General features: G+C 32.2%; 1 protein-coding gene across 1 annotated transcript in view; it reads left to right on the top strand.

Moving 5' to 3' along the window:
- The first annotated feature begins 15,307 nt into the window (after window positions 1-15,307).
- LOC139510617 (peroxidasin homolog) overlaps window positions 15,308-17,539 on the top strand; it is a 37,707-nt gene continuing 35,475 nt past the window's right edge. Inside the window, exon 1 of the mRNA XM_071297167.1 lies at window positions 15,308-15,953. The gene's annotated coding sequence lies outside the window, so the exon portion shown is untranslated. The remainder of the gene's footprint in view (window positions 15,954-17,539) is intronic.

Genomic DNA, 17,539 nt, shown 5'->3' with positions numbered 1-17,539 from the left:
TGAGTATTTGCAAGAAAGTTATTCTTCTGAATAATATTTTGTTTCAATTTTCAACAGTTTTGTAGATTTAAACGGAAAATAATATTCGATTAATATCCGACTAGATTTGTAGAAGAACAATTGAAAGGAATTGATTTCTGATTCATTGCTATTAAAGAAAACACATATCAACATTTGTTATCTTCTGTCAAGTAAAAGTAAACCAAACCATTCATATTATTTAACTGACTTTTTGTCACATGAAGGACATTTCTTTCATCAACAAATATAAAGGTTGAAATAGCAATATTAGCGAAAATAGAAATTTGATAAAAAAAAAAAAATAAGTATAAGGGAAAGGTCAATCAATAAAATATTCTAATTGAGATAATACCGCAGGTCCACTAAGCCACAATCGCACTATGATCTGTGTGAAAAAAAAATTGACGATTGTACCGCGATCGTCGTGCAGATCGCAGTAAGGTCATAGTACGGTCGTTGTGAAGGCTTTATGAGCGTGATTAGCGTGGCCAACTTTAAACATGTTCAAAACAATCGTGGTGAGGTCCTGGCGAAATCAAGTCGTAGTAGAAGCATAGTGAGAGCGCAGTGAGGTGTGGTAAGATTGCAAAGATCGCTGTACCATCGTAGCGAGAGCATAGCGAAAGTATGATTCTATTCGTAGAGACTTCGCTACGATCTCACAGCGACGTTATTACGACCTCGCTACGACTATCACGTTCTCACCGCGACCCAACTACGCTTCCACTACGACTATACCACGTTTACATCACGCTGTTTAAGACCATAGTACGATTCTAGCACGCCTATGCTGTCCTCATTACGCTCTTCTTACGACGTTCATACTACGACCATCATGTTCATTGTCATTTTCACATAAAATATATAAAATATCTCAAGGTTTTGTTTTGTTTGTATGTAATTTGGACTTCTTGTCCCTTTTCCCTAACGGCTCAACCACGATTGACACATCTGTGTCATCCCTGCTATCGATCACTAAAACATCGTAGTTTTAAGTTTGATGGATCAACTTAAGGTTGTGATTCAGGTTGGATTGGTCGGTCCGACATTGCTGCTGGATCAGGACTCGTTACTATCAGAGATCCTTCTGCCTCTACACCAAAGCCCACGTGTTCTGGTAGGTTTTGTGACATGATTGTGTAGTTTCCGAGAAATCTACGTATTGATCAGAAATAGAAGGAATGGAACAGTATTGATATGGAACACGATGTTGACGTTATTGCTGAGAACGTAGTAAGATCGCGATATGAACGTAGTATAATCGTGGTAAGAACGTGCTATAATTGCAGTATAAGCGTGGTAAGATCGTATGTAATCGAATAACTCGTGGTATGGTGGTATTGAGAACGTGATGTGAGTAGTAAGAGCATGATAATCATATAAAAAGCGTGTTGAGAACGTGGTATTATCTTAGCAGTACGTTGTAAAAGCGTAATAAGGACGTAGTATCAGCGTGAAAACAACGAACATTAAAATTTTCATGCCGCTCATACCGCGACCTCACTAGGATCTGAATTAATTTAAGATCACAATGAGCGTGGTGCGATCGTGGTCTAGTGGGACTGGGGTTAAATAAGATCGCGATGAGCGTGGTGAGATCGTGGTCCTGTGGGACTTGGGTTAAATAAGATCGCGATGAGCGTGGTGAGATCATGGTCTAGTGGGACTGGGGTTAAATAAGATCGCGATGAGCGTGGTGCGATCGTGGTCTAGTGGGACTGGGGTTTAATAAGATCGCGATGAGCGTGGTGCGATCGTTGTCTAGTGGGACTGGGGTTAAATGGAATGCTGACAAATTATGTTTTCAATTGCGGCAGATTTTTTTTCAAATTGGACTCTAAAAATACCAAAACTGCAAACTTAATCATGTTATCTATATCTATGTTTGAAAAACCTATAAAAAAACTTTGTTTACATTACTGACAATTTGGTATGATAACCGTTTTGCAAATCTTAAGACTTTTATATATATATCTGATATATAATGATCTAAATCAGTTCATCTTTATCTTTCAGAAGCACTTCTGTTTGGTCAGGATCAGAATACCATAAAGGAGGATACAAAATATACAACGATAATAAAGGAGACAAATACAAAACTAGAGGAGAATACAAAACGTAAAGCAATAGAGGAAGATACAAAATAAACAACCATAGATGATGATATAAGAAATACAACCATAGAAGATGAAACAAAACATAAAACAAGGAGGATGATACAATAAAAATTCAACCATAGTGGGGGATACAGTATATTAAAACCAAGAAGAGGATACAAAATATACAATCATAGAGAAAGATGCAAAAACACTATCATAGAGAATATAGAAAATACATTCATAGAAGAGAATTCATGCAAAACATACACAACCGTAGAGCAGGATACGAAGTATACAACCATAGATGAGAATATCAAAAACTCAGCCATGGAGGAGGATTTAAAGAAATACAACCATAGAGGAGATAACACTACATAAACAATGGTGGATGATACAAACTATACAACAATTGAGGAGGATACGAAAAATACAACCATCGATATTTTAGAGAAGGATACAAAACAGTAAACAATGGAGGATGATACAAAAAATTCAACCACGAAGGTGGATACAAAACTGACACCCTTGGAATGGAGGGCGATGTAAACATGTATATCCATAGAGGAGAATACACAATAATATCTCAAATTTGGTAATGGAGTCAGCTTGAATTTGAATTTTTGATTTTTAAGTACATTGTACTCAATTTTATTATCTAATGTATAAGGGCTTCAAAATGGTAGTCTAAAATATTTGTCAAGATGATATTAATCTATTGTTATTTTAAGAAAAAAAGAAATTGCTATTTGATTTGATTTTAATGATTGGTGTTTAACGCCACTTTCAACATTATTGTGATATTAATTAGTGGCGGTAAGTTTTGATAGGCGGGGTAACCCGGAGTGCCCGGAGAGGACCACCGACTGTCAGTAAGAAAACAGAAAGTTGTAGTCAATTAGGTTTTGAATCGAGTGTTCCTGCCCGGTCGGTTTTCAAAGTAATAACCTCAGTTGATTGGCTGGAAAAATAAAGAGTATTTGAACTACTTATACCACTCTGCTTATATGCACTGTTTGAAAGTCAGTTCATAGTTGATTACATAAACAAAATTACAAGTATAGAAACACTGAATAGATGCATTGCGTCCAACCTTCCCCAAAGCGGTGTTCTCAATTTACATTCATCGGACACGCTCAAATCCGAATATTTGGGAACAAAATCGATTAAGTGACACAGTTTTTAGTTACCTCTGTTAAATTTCTTTATAATGTGTCTAGACGATCAAGAGCTTTATAATTGGTATAAACAATTTTCTGTTCTTGAGCAACAATATTTTCAATCCGTTTTAACACTCGACATTATCACTCAAACTGGTATTCATTTTTTAACAAAATTAAAGTCCTTTATTCGTCAAATGAAACTTTGAACAAGAAATCTAAGTCAAAGTCATCTGTTGTTTCTATCGAGTCAGGAATTCAATATTTAGACAAATTAAAATGTATATATGAGAATTACGACTTTGAAGAGGCATGTTATAATTAGACATTGCCTCCATGTTCTTTTCTTTCAAGATGATGGATATTTAACTTCATTGTCCTAAACCTGCTATTCGATTATTTCCTCTGTCATACAACTTCTCCATTACAACTGTCTTTCAGATTTACTGATAGGCATTCTGTGTTTTTAGTTCTTTACGCCATTGTATAAAAAGTTGTAACAGGGCAAAATGTAAATGACTAGTCAGGATTTCGCTATTTTAGATGTTAGTGGTCCATGTTTGTCTGGAAACTGATATATAGCCCAAATAGCCAAAGTTGTCATCCAGACTAACCAAAACTTCCACAACAGTCAAGTTTCCAAACAATACAATTTCTTAAGTTATTAATAGCTATCACAACCTTTTCTTTTAAAAACGGCTTAAATGCTGATGAAACTTTTGCGTTTAATTGTATACCATCTTATATTTCAGATGGAATGTGTAGGAATAAACTTGACTAAACAACCTGAGAGTTGATGTGCTTAAACGTATGTGGTCATTGAATCATTTCTGTCACTAATTATCTTCTTTGTAAATTTGTTTCCCCCACAGCTGAATTCATATGTTTTATTTTGATTTGAACTCATGTAACATTTATATGACCTTGGAAAAAATATGCTTCACTTTATAAAGAACATAGATCATAAATAAAGAAAGCACGTAGATTCTGCCAAAAGACAGAAAACGTGCAATGATTGATGATTTTGTATCGCTAAACATTTGTACAAGTAAAAGATGATAGATTTATGCGGTTTATAGTATTCGTTAGTTCTTTTTTGAAAAAAAGTACATCCATAGTGTGCTTCTGGGACATTGATACTAATAACTCAATTGCATGTTACCTTAAGTAGCAGATCGGAAAATTTACAAATGGCACTTACAGAGCAAAGCAGAAGAGAGAGGGAAATATTGTTGTTTATAAGATTTAATCGTTTAGAATAAAAATAAATATGCAAAGGGAATATTAATTTGCCTATTTTCACAATGATGTTATTTAAAAGAAGATCATACTTTTTGTTTTGGGATCCATGGCGATTATGTTCTTGCAGATCTCTTAACTTAAAGCCATATGATTTTTTTTAATCTAACAAAACTTGAATATGTGCTATATACTTGAATAGCTGTGCTTAACTTTAAAATACATATACATAGAATTTCTTGTAAAATATAACTATTCAGTTATTTTATAAGTATATTCAGAAATTGAGTCTTATTATAGTTATCAAAGGTACCAGGATTATAATTGAATACGCCAGACGCGCGTTTCGTCTACATAAAACTCATCAGTGACGCTCAGATCAAAATAGTTATAAAGCCATACAAGTACAAAGTTGAAGAGCATTGAGGACACCAAAAAGTTGTGCCAAATACGTCTAAGGTAATCTATTCCTGGGATAAGAAAATCATTAGTTTTTCGAAAAATTCAAATTTTGTAAACAAGAAAGTTATGAAAATGATATTCATGTCAACAACGACATTGCATATCGATTGTAATGTGGCAACCACACAGCGCAAATGTGTGGAGAAACCGTTACGAAAGAAAAGTTAAACAAGCCATGACGAAAGAAAAGTGTGTAATTGAGATAGACTAAGTATTTACAAGTAAAATTACAAAAATACCGAACTACGAGGAAAATTTACGCTCATGTGGCTCATGATTCGCTGTTGGCTGTTTATCAACACCCAAATCCAAACGTGTCTTGTTTTGGACCGAACTAAGTGTATTTTCTTATTTTTTTGTTAGTTAAATGGAGAAATATGTGTAAATATTTCATAAATTCCGTTGTCCAATATGCTTCAGGCCTTCACAGAAAATAGATATGAGCGTATAGGGTATACAAACAAAAAAATGTATATTTGAAGCTTTAATAACAATTTTCTTAAAGGTTCCACTTCATGTACATGCATTCGACGCTTAGACTATAATACAACAGAGACATTTATTATGTATCAATATTTCCAATGCAAAATACACATATGTACTCCGATGCTAATTGTAGTGTTTTTGAAATATTTTTTTGTAGTGCATTCTTCGTGTACTATGCCACACATTTTGATTAGGGCTGAACCTAGTTATTGATAAATAATAATACTGAATTTTGCGTTAAAGTTATTATGTACATGATTCATTATATTGTCTTTTTATCGAGGCATTAAAAATCCTTGAACGAATTTACAGAACAAAAATTCCGCATGATTTTAAAATGTCTAGGCCTCTTTGTAGTTACGACGTAAATGGCAATACAAATATCCTAACATGTATGAATGTTTCATATAAAAGTAATTATCTTTGGAGTGCTAGCACGATATGACAGTTGACTGCTAAAAATTAAAGTTATTAAAAGTAATGTAGTGTTTATTGTTGCAGTAATTCGTTTGCTGTGTAATTTCAATCACACAGATTCATTTTTTTTGTATTATACTCAAATATTCTAGTTGCCAAACTATTTGACTGTAGAAAAGTTTTAATAGAAAAATATAAATGATCGTGGTGCTTATCATACAACAAACATAGTACGCGACATCATTTTATTATCTCTAATGTTTCATTTGTGGTTTCTGAAGGTTAAGGAAAATTGCATTTGAAACTAAGTCAATTCAGATATTTTTCTAGCCGTAACACATTTGTTTTCACATGTTTTGGGCTTTCATTATGTTGATAGTAAAAACTCATCAAAGATAACAAACTTGTTATTAAGTACGTCAGACGCGCGTTTCGTCGTAATATATAGAAAAAAAAAGATTTTATGAAATAATAACAATATCATAATAACTATTAGTAAACAACGTTTGTTTTCTTTGACTGCTTCATGATAGATCTTGCACACGGAACAGACTTTGCCTTCGGTGGGATAGAAATTTTAGATTGACCCAGAAAGCAACATTCTGGATAGCATCTTTTATATAGAATATGTCAGACCGTAAAACTGTAGTCAGTTTTGAAAAACAGCGTATTCAGCAAACAATTACAAAACACACGATCACTAGTATACAAATCTAAGCAGCAAATTGTGTCTACCCCTAAGTAGGAACTGTATCAGTGGTTGTCTCAATATTTAACTACACGTTTACGAGCTTTTACATTCCGTGTGCAAAATGTTTATGTTATATAGATAAGGAAACGACATAATTTCGAGTTTCGTTTGCAAACTTCCGAATCAACAAATCATCTTCATGTGATCAATTCAATAATATGAAAGATAATAATTAACGACGTTTTTACTTTTTTGAAATAACTATTGGGATCTGTTAAAGCTACAACATGCGATCTGGTAAATTATGATTTCCAGTTATCTTTCTTTAGATGCAATTTAGGTCTGGGGCATAATATATATTGACCAGTTAGGTAAGACTTATAAAGTAATGACATGCATTTCAGTTATACTGGTTTTCATAGGTTAATAAACTTTCTCTCCATAATAATTTGATGGGTGTATTTCCAATCGGTGGTAAAAACGTTTTCTTAAAAAAAACAAATAGGGTTCGTGACGATGTTTTTTTTTAACTGGGGAGAGACTATCTCTTAAAACAGATTAGTTTTTCTTATAAATATGAGTTTTCACTCGTCAGTATCTTATATTAACATTTCAAAATATGCCACAATAAATTGCAAAAATATGAATTCCACTCCTATTTGTGTACTTTGCACCAGTAAATTATGGGCTGCGTATTGATCAACCACTATTTTGCCTTTTAACGTTCAGAGATATTTTTTCTTTATGAAATCTGCGTAACCGTTTACGGTTTGGAGTAATGATATGATAAACAGATTACTTGTATATTTACTCTTGGTTATTTTAACTGAGCAAGTGTCCCTTAGACATTTGAGAACAAATATTTAAGCGAATGAGCCAGCTACAAATGTAGCGAACTTTCTTTATCTTTTATTTTCCATTCGGATTAGAAATCCCGGTAAATTTAGTCAGCAATACAGAATGTTGTTTAGAGATCATCGTATTTCAAATGTAATCCTATACACTACGGTTTTCAAAAGAGAGGAATTAAGACACTTAATATGAAACTGTATATCTCCTTTGAATGGAGCGACCATTGAACCAAGTTGCTGACAAAGGTCAAAGTACCTGCGTATCATTGCATGATCCATCCTTCTTTTAGGTACAATACATGATCTTATAGTTGTCCAGTGATTTTTGATGTAACTTTTTCATCTCTTTTTTACTGATGTTGTAACTCTTTGTGTTGAAAAGTGTGTCATAGAATTTGACAAGAACTACCAATGCAATTTTAGCATGTGATTTATTTATTAGTCTAAATAGAGTAGTATCATACAAAGAAAGATAACTGGGCACCATTTCCAAACACAAGTAGCTTCAAATGTCCGAAAAAGTATTTCGACAAAGTGAAACGTTGATATTCAGAATTAATAATTTTGATGACGATTTCTTGATCCGAAACTTTGCAAAGAAGCATATACTATATCGTTTCCTTATTTCCTTTTTGGTTTGAATATCCCTTTTGCATATTCTCTTCTATTTATTCATCATGCAAATTAAACTTTTTCACTGTTCATATCTTATACTTTAGGTGACTGAAGTCAGTTATTTTACAAAGAAAATCTAAGTTTCCCGAACAATACTGTGCGTGTGTTGTGGGTTTTTTTAATGATTTTTTTTAATGATTTGACCACGTTTTATGGAGTGAATGTGATATAAAAATGTATAAAAGGAGACTTCTTTTCTGGTAAGAAACTCACAAAAAGATGTTAAAGTCTATCATGTTTATCTATTGTCATAAAAATTCCTAATATCTAATTAAATTAGTAGATTTAGCTAACAAACGTCCTTATATTTGAATAATTGGAAAATTGTTTCAACGTTAATTAATCTATAATTAAAAATTGTTTGCTAATCCCTCTCGGTGATTAATGTAAGATAACTCTGGTTAATTTTCCCAACATCCTATCATTATGGGGAGATAATATAATTCGGTATTCATTTAAAGTCTTTTTCAAAAAAAGTTTTAAATGTTTTATATGTAGGTTCCAATTACATGCACATATAAAGCTGGTAAATATTTGTTTTAACAGAAACTACATCCAACTTGTTTCATCACCTTTTTGTCTTGGTAATTATATGTTTTATCGTCTAAAAAATGGAAATCACGAACAATCTCAGTCACATGTAGACAAAGCACAATGATAATAGCTTCATGTCCATTTGAAATTAAAAGAATTATATTTGTGAGGTGTCGTGTATTCAAATAATAATACAAAAATGTATGTTTCGGCAATGACATGATTTATAAAAAAATCTTTTAATATTATTAATCTACAAGGGAACTGGGGAATAGAGATATGGTCAATAAGGTGCTCTTCTAAACGGCAGTACAAGCCTTGTCAAAGTGTTGTGTCCGTTTTTCTGTGCTGAATGTTCGATTACGTAGCCACGTCAAGTCAAAATGGAGCATGTAGGGAGTGCCTCGCTCACTGCATGTTAAGAACCCTTGCAACTTGTAATGTCATTTTAAAAGATCCAGACTGATCTGCAATCGAAAATAAGGACCGATTCTATCTTCAAAAAGCACAATCTCAGCCGAACATGTACACTTAATCTAGTACCGTAAAAAAGTATCTTAATAACATTTATCATTTCAGTTTATTATGATGTATGCGTGTTTATGTAAATATATACTCTCCGAGGAAAATTCAAAAAGGAAAGTTCCTTATCAAATGGCAAACTCAAAAGCTCAAACACATCATACGAATGGATAACAACTGTAATTTTTCTGACTTGACTAAAATTGACTAAATTTCGTATATGAATACGAAAGTTTTATTTTGATTCGGTTATTGTTATGCATCAGTATTATTTGAGTTGCATCAAAATTGATCAGAATAAAGTGGAAAAAATCAAGGCTTATTGTAAAAGTAGAAATAAATTTTAAAGGTAAAAAATTTTAAAAAAATGATATTTTCATTAGATTAGAAAAACTATAATACACAGGTAAATATCGGAATCATAATTATATTCTATAAACCGATAATCATTTGTCCAACATATGAAATTACCATATCAGATGACTTTAGAAAATTTGAAATCTCATTCTGAATCTAAGAATACGAAGTGACAATCTTCAAGATAAAAAAAGATAACGGATGCGGAATAAAAGTAAAATTTGATTGGAAAGTAAAATATGTTTGCCTTCAAATTAAAAAATCAGTAACCAGATTGATACAACATTCATGTTCTGTTATTATATTTTTACCTTTTAGAAAAATAAAGCCGTTCATTGTAGTGAGCAGTTTTATACTTTTAATGTATGAATGGCAGCATAAATTAATACAAATTCAAATATACACTCCTAATCTTAACCTCAGATTAAAGATAGACGAAAAATCTTCGCGATACCGAAGAGACATTCAAACTCATATTATGTATTAATAAACTGATAACGCCATCCACTTGTATTTTTGTCCATCTGATGAGTTCAGCCTTTTTCAACTGATTTTCATAGTTCGTTCTTATGTTGTACTGTTATACCACTGTCCCAGGTAAGGGGAAGGGTTGGGATCACGCTAACATGTTTAACCCCGCCACATGATTTATGTATGTGCCTGTCCCAAGTCAGGAGCCTGTTATTCAGTAGTTGTCGTTTGTTGATGTTTTACATATTTGTTTTACGTTCATTTATACAAATAAGGTCGTTAGTTTTCTCGTTTGAATTGTTTTACATTGTCGTATCGGGGCCTTTTAAAGCTGACTATGCGGTATTGGCTTTGCTCATTGTTGAAGGCCGTACGGTGACCTATAGTTATTAATGTCTGTGTCATTTTGGTCTCTTGTTGATAGGTGTCTCATTGTCAATCATACCACATCTTCTTTTCTATATGATAACACCATGGTAAAAAAACAAAAAATCAAACCAAATTATACACAACACCGGGTGGAAAATAAGACCTTACTTCTTGGGTGATCTCCTGTGCTCCGGATGGGTTAACAGATCCTGCTCCACATGTGACACCCTTTATGTGTGTAGGAATCTGCATTGACTGTTCAACGATGCGTAGGTAACCAAAGTAAGAAATGCAAATAATCATTGATAATTAAGTCATTGTCACGTCTCATGTATCATTCAATGCAGATTTCTCTTTGTGTGACTGTTTATATAAAAACATTTAATAATTGATGTTCGTTCTTAAGTCATCATACGTAGAAAAGTAATGAAAACATTGAATCACGTCATTGTATTTATCGCTGGTGAACCGGTGTATCTCTTTAATGACAAGCTTTTAAAATCCCCAAAAATGGATAAACATGCAGGTTTTGAATACCTGTTTCAAGAAGGTTTCTATAAACTCTGGAGACCAACCTTCAATGCATATACTAGAATCTTTACTACAATACTTGGAAGATTAATTAAAATATATTTGACGTGTTTACTGTAGCTACAGTACGTGTTAAACTAAGTGTAAGTTGTTAACTGAAAAGGCTTGATAATTATTTAAGTTATCATACATAGAAGAGTAGTTAAAACATTAAACCATGAAATGTATTTATCGTTTGTGAAGCGGTGCATCTCTTTAATTACAAAGAATTGATAAAAAAAAAAAGCAGGTTTTGAATACCTGTTTCCAAATGGTTTCATTAAACTATGGAGACAAACCATAAATGTCATATATTAACCTTTATTAGAATACTTGGAAGAATAATTAAAAGATACTTTACGTATTTACTGTAGCTACAGTACGTGTTGAACTAAGTGTAAGTTGTTAACTGAAAAGACTTACTGAATTATAAAACAAATCTCACTATAGGAAAGCTAGATATCTGAATAATATCTAAATATTGAATATCGGAATATATTAGTGTTAGGCGAAAACAATTTAAGAAATGAAGTGAAAAAGGCAGATTTATGTACATTTCATAATAATTAGTGTTAGGCGAATACAATTTGAGAAATGAACCGAAAAAGGCACTTTATGAAAATTTCATAACAACTTGAGTTAACTTCCCGCTCAATCTTAATGTTTTTTTCTGTATACATGTCATTGTATTTCTAGCTGTATGTTAATGAGCGCTTTTGCTGTCCTTGTTATAGGAATATCTTTTGTCTTTTTATGATATGATTGATAAAGGTTAACAAATCATGACTTATCACGTCGGTTTGAGACGAGTCGGTGTTTTAGTTATAGTACAAAACAGCACCTGACCAATGATTTCATAGTTAATATTTCAACTATTTGCTGAGTCAGGATTTATTTTGAATGCGGTATGCATGACAATTATTCAAGCTAATACAGGAATGCACCATTACATCAAATTTGAAATACATCATCACAATTGACCGGAATAATATTTTAAAAAATCAAGGATTATTGCAAAAGAAATCAAAGTTAAATTTAAAAGGTAAAGAACAAAGAGTATTTCATTAGATTAGTAAAACTATAATATACAGATAAAAAAGGCATCATATATTCTTTCAACTTTTTGTCTATTAAGATAAAATATTTCTATATCAGATCACATTTGAAGGTATGAAATTTCATTCTAAATCTATGACTATCTTCAAGATTACAAGAGATAGCGGGTGCGGAAATAAACAAAACTTTGATTGAAAAGCCTTTAAATCTAAAAAAAATCGGTTAGCAAATTGCTACACCATTCGTGGTCTGTTATTCTAGTTGAACCAGTTAGAAAAAAAGCCGAGAATTATAGTCAACAATGTTATACTTTTGATGTATGAGTCGGCGCATAAATGAATATTAATACTAGTATACATTCCCATTTTTTAATTTCACCTAAAAAGAGAGGCGATATATCTTTCGCAATACCAAAGAGACATTTAAACTCATAAATAAAAAATAGACTAATAACGACATGATAAAAAAAAAGAAGACAAACAAAATTTTACACAACACAGGATAGAAAAAGACTAGAAACCACGAACCCCAATAAAACCAGTTGGTCTCCTGTACTTTAGAGGGGTAATCAGATCCTGCTATATGTGGCACCCTTTATGTATGCAGGTAAAGGCAATAGTAGTATACCCCTGATCGAAATTTATAAATCGATTGAAAAAAAAACCGCTGTGTTTAACCGGCGATGCTTGGATAACTAAAGTAAGACATGCAAATTATCATTGATAAGTTTTAAGTCCTTGTCTCACGTATCATGCAATGCAGGTTTCTATTTATGTAACTGTTTATGTGAAAACATTTAATAATTGATGTTCATGCTAAAGTTATCATACGTAGAACATTACAAGGTTTTAAAATACACAAAAAAATGATAAACATGCAGGTTTTGAATACCTGTTTCCAGAAGGTTTCTTTAAACAATGGGGATCAACCATCAATGGCATATATTAAAAGTTCATTTGAATACTTGGAAGATTAATTAAAAGATACTTTACGTGTTAACTGTTGCTACAATACGTGTTAAACTAAGTGTAAGTTGTTAACTGAAAAGACTTGATGAATTAAAAACAAATCTCACTATAGGAAAGCTAGATATCTGAATACTATTTAAATATTTAATATCGATAAAGCATCATCGGAATATATTAGTGTTAGGCGAAAACAATTTAAGAAATGAACTGAAAAAGGCAGATTTATGTAAATTTTATAATAATTTGATTTAACTTCCCTCTCAATCTTAATGCTTTTTTCTGTATACAATGATTTCTTAGTGTATGTTAATGAGAGCTTTCGTCTTTCCGTCTTAGTGGGATACCTTTTTTTTTTTTTTATGGTATGTTTGAGAATGGTTAACAAATCACGTCTATCACGTCATTATAAGATGAGTCGTTGCTACAGTAAAAGTACAAAACAGCACCTGACCAATGATTCATCAATAAATATTTATACTTTTTACTGAATCAGGATTTATTTTGAATGCAGTATGCGTGAAAATTATTCTGTCCAAGATAAAAATATGTCTATATCAGATCACATTTGAAGGTTTAAAATTTCATTCTGATAGTATAAACATATTTTATTTGCAAAAGTAGCAAAAGGGATTGGACACAAGTTATAACAACATTAGAGACGTCCTCTCCCAATATAAATATAAACACAAAATACATTAGATAAAGACGAAAAAACATAGTAGGAATGCATGTAATACATGCTTTAAACGAAAATTAGAAATAAAAAGAAAAAAATACAATATAATAAAGAATAATAATGAAAAAACTGGACTTGAGTGAAGAGTTGTAAAGTAGAAATTAGAATGTTAATTGATTGTTTAAATCGTTGTGTTATTCTGATATAGGATTGTACGGATTCAAAAATGTCTTTGTTTTGCTAAAAAGAAAGGTCACCGTCACCAGCCAATAGAAGCTAAATGGATATAGCATATCTTTCTAATTTTGAAAACAGTATTTCTCTTGCTTCGTTGTGAAAAGCGCACTGTAAAAAAAAGTGTATACTATCCTCAACAGCTACATGCGGGACTGGGTTTAATATTCACACGATGTAAATCTGAATTTAAAGAACTGCACATATTTCTCTAACGTGTATGAATGATATTACGTTTTCTATCCCCACAACAAAAATAGGAAGGTGGCTGTATCAATTTTGACTTCATTTTTTGTTTAAAAACATTTATATTTTTGGACGTACGTATGTCGGGGTAAAGGCTATGCCATTCAATAGTAGAGGCTGTGAAAAAGGGTTCTGAATCTATGACTATCTTCCAGATAACAAGAGATAATGGATGCGAAATAAAAGAAAATTTTGATTGAAAAGCCTTTAAATCTAAAAAATGGGTTACCAAATTGCCACAGCATTTATGGTCTGTTATTCTAGTTTAACCATTAAGAAACAAGCCGTAAATTATAGTGAACAATTTTAAACTTTTGATGTATGAGTGGGTACATCAATGAATAATAATACTAGTATACATAACCATTCCTAATTTCAGCTAAAAAGAGAGTCGAAATATCTTTCATGGTAAAAAAAAAACCAAAAGGACAAACAATATTTCACATAAAACAGGATAGGAAACGAAACTAGACACCACGAACACCACTTAAAACCGGTTGGTCTCCTGTGCTCCGGAAAGGTTAGCAGTTCCTGCTCCACATGTGGCACCCTTTATGTATGTATGAATCTGCATTGTTTAATCAGCGATGCGTGGATAACGAAAGTAATAAATGCAAAATTATCACTAATAACAGTTAAGTCATTGTCTCAGTGCATGTATGTTTCTCTAAATGTAACTGTTTATGTGAAAACATTTAATAATGGATGTTCATGCTAAAGTTATTATACGTATAAAAGTAATTGAAAAATTAAACCATGTCATTCTATTTATCGCTGGTGAACCAGTACATCTGCTTAATTACAAGGTTTTAAATACAAAAAAGATTAAACATGCAGGTTTTGAATACCTTTTTCAAAAAGGTTGCTGCAAACTCTTGATATCAACCATCAATGGCATATATTAAACATTTATCAAAATACTTGGAAGATTAATTAAAAGATACTTAACATGTTTGCTGTAGCTCAATACGTGTTAAACTAAGTGTAAGTTGTTAACTAAAAAGACTTGATGAATTATAAAACAAATCGCAATAAAGGACAGCTAGACATCTGAATAATATTTAAATATTGAATATCGATAAAACATCACCGGAATATATAAGTGTTAGGCGAATACAATTTAAGAAATGAAGGGGAAAAGGCAGATTTATGTAAATTTCATAATAGTTGAGTTAACTTCCCTCTGTATACATGTCATTGTATTTCTAAGTGTATGTTAAGAAAGCGTTTGTTGGAGACCTTTTGTCTTTTTATGATATGTTTGAGAAAGGTTAACAAATCATGACTTCTCACGTCGTTTTAGGACGATTCGTTGCTACAGTAAAAGTACAAAACAGCACCTGACCAATTATTCTTTTATAAATATTTCATCTATTTGCTGAATCAGGATTAATTTTGAATGCGGTATTGAAATCTAAAACAGTATCAAACTTGGATCAACGGTTATCATAATCGGCCGTGACTGTTGGCAAGCATAAGATTGTTTACATTCAGAAGGACTTGATCACTGCAAGGTTAGCTATTCAGTGTTTCTGATTTAGAAACCTAAGCACATTCAAAAACTATTGTAAGTACATGGAATGCACTTAACAAATTATTTGCGAATGTACGGAACGGTCAAACTCTGTATGATACACATTTAAGTCAATACTGTGTTGTATAAAAATATAATCGGCTCTGATAATCCATTTCTAGTATTCATAAACTATTTTAAAAGAAAGTTTACAATCTAGAGAAACAAAAACATCCATTCGTGTTGACGGAAATTATCAGTGTATCTAGTTCTTATTTCTACTGCAGGAAATTACAAACACTTTAGGTTCTAGACTAAAAGATTTTCAAGTTAAAATTGGTAAGTAAAGTTGTTTTATTACTTTTACTATTTTTGCTCCCCGAGTTTTTAAGCTAAAAAGCCTTGGGTTGCTGTCAATTATGTTTTCCACCCTTTTCAGTTTTCCCAAGCCTCAAACGGAAACTGTGATGCTTTTTCTATCTGTGATTTTCAAAAAAGTAAAATACAAATTTAAAATGTTCTCTATATATATATATCTGTTGGAATCATTGTCTTTTGTACCCCTATTTTTGACACTTTTTCCTATAATGTCTGTTTGTTTTGTTCAAACATTGTTGTCAATATAATGGGATTTGATGCGACTGTCATACAAGTGAGAGGTCTATTTAGCTTCTAAACCAGGTTTAATCAGGAATAGGACAGTTGTTATACATTTGTTTGATGTGTTTGAGCTTTTGATTTTGCCATTTGACTATGGACTTTCCGTTTTGAATTTTCCTCGGAGTTCAGTTCTTTTGTGATTTTACTTTTATGAAACGGTGGTTATTTTTTTATGATTATGCATAGTAACGTCATGAGGGGGTTATCGGTTATGCGAGTAAATTTTGCCTATCACCAATACCGGGTTCAGTGAAAGCAGATTGTATCCATAACTTGGAAACGAACATCATATCGAAAAAAGTCCTTGGGAATGAGCTAATTACCACGTTAGTAGAAAAGTGAGTTTAATCCTATAGAAGAATCTAAATGCTTAACAATATTATTATAAAAGCAAGGTTTCTTGACAGTTTAAAAAGAAACACGTATATTAAGACGTCTAAACGTACGGTTCTATAAGATTAATCACACCTTTTGTATTGACGTGTAAGCCGGGGCGATGAGCTCACAAACTGTTAAAAATTCCCAACGACTTTAATGAAACGTTTGTGAACTGAAAATCAAGCAACGTGTCTCCGACTTGACTTTCTTGTTATATGTGTTTGACTCCATGCTACGGTGACATTTATACATAACAATGTTACAAAGTTTGTTGAGTGCCATCAGTAAATATTTTGGGATTTATAATTTAATCCAATCAACAAAAAATATATATATAAATTAGATCTAACTCGATATTGGATCCTCATTTGCAGTCGCATTACAAAAAAGGGGAGTGTTTAAAAAAAGAGGAGCGAAGTATACCGGGTGGATATATAAACTCAAAGATCGGAATTAAACTGGCAACGCCATGTCTGAAAAAATTGAAAGATAAACAGACAACGAATAGTAAAAAAGACACAACATAGAAAACTTAAGACTAAGCAACGCGAGCCCCACCAACTGGGGGTGATCACAGGTATTTCGGAAGGGTAAGCAGATCCTACTCCAAATGTGGCACCGGGTGTGTTGTTCCTGTTATTACAAACCCGGTTAGTAGTCTTAATCGGTAGGTTACATTCATGAAAATGGAACGGGATTGTGGTACGACATAAGGAACATATCCGATATTATATGTGAAACAGAAATGCCATAAAGGTCAACCAACTCTTGATTGTATCTGGAAAATTAACGTTAGTTTGAAGTAAACAAATGTGTGCATAAAACATCAGTCAGATCATTCATTTATTAAGGACAAATTTGTCTCGTCCGATGATAGAATTTGCGTG

Source organism: Mytilus edulis, chromosome 2 (assembly GCF_963676685.1).
Source record: "Mytilus edulis chromosome 2, xbMytEdul2.2, whole genome shotgun sequence".
Lineage (NCBI taxonomy): Eukaryota > Metazoa > Mollusca > Bivalvia > Mytilida > Mytilidae > Mytilus > Mytilus edulis.
This window is presented reverse-complemented; position numbering and strand designations above follow the sequence as displayed.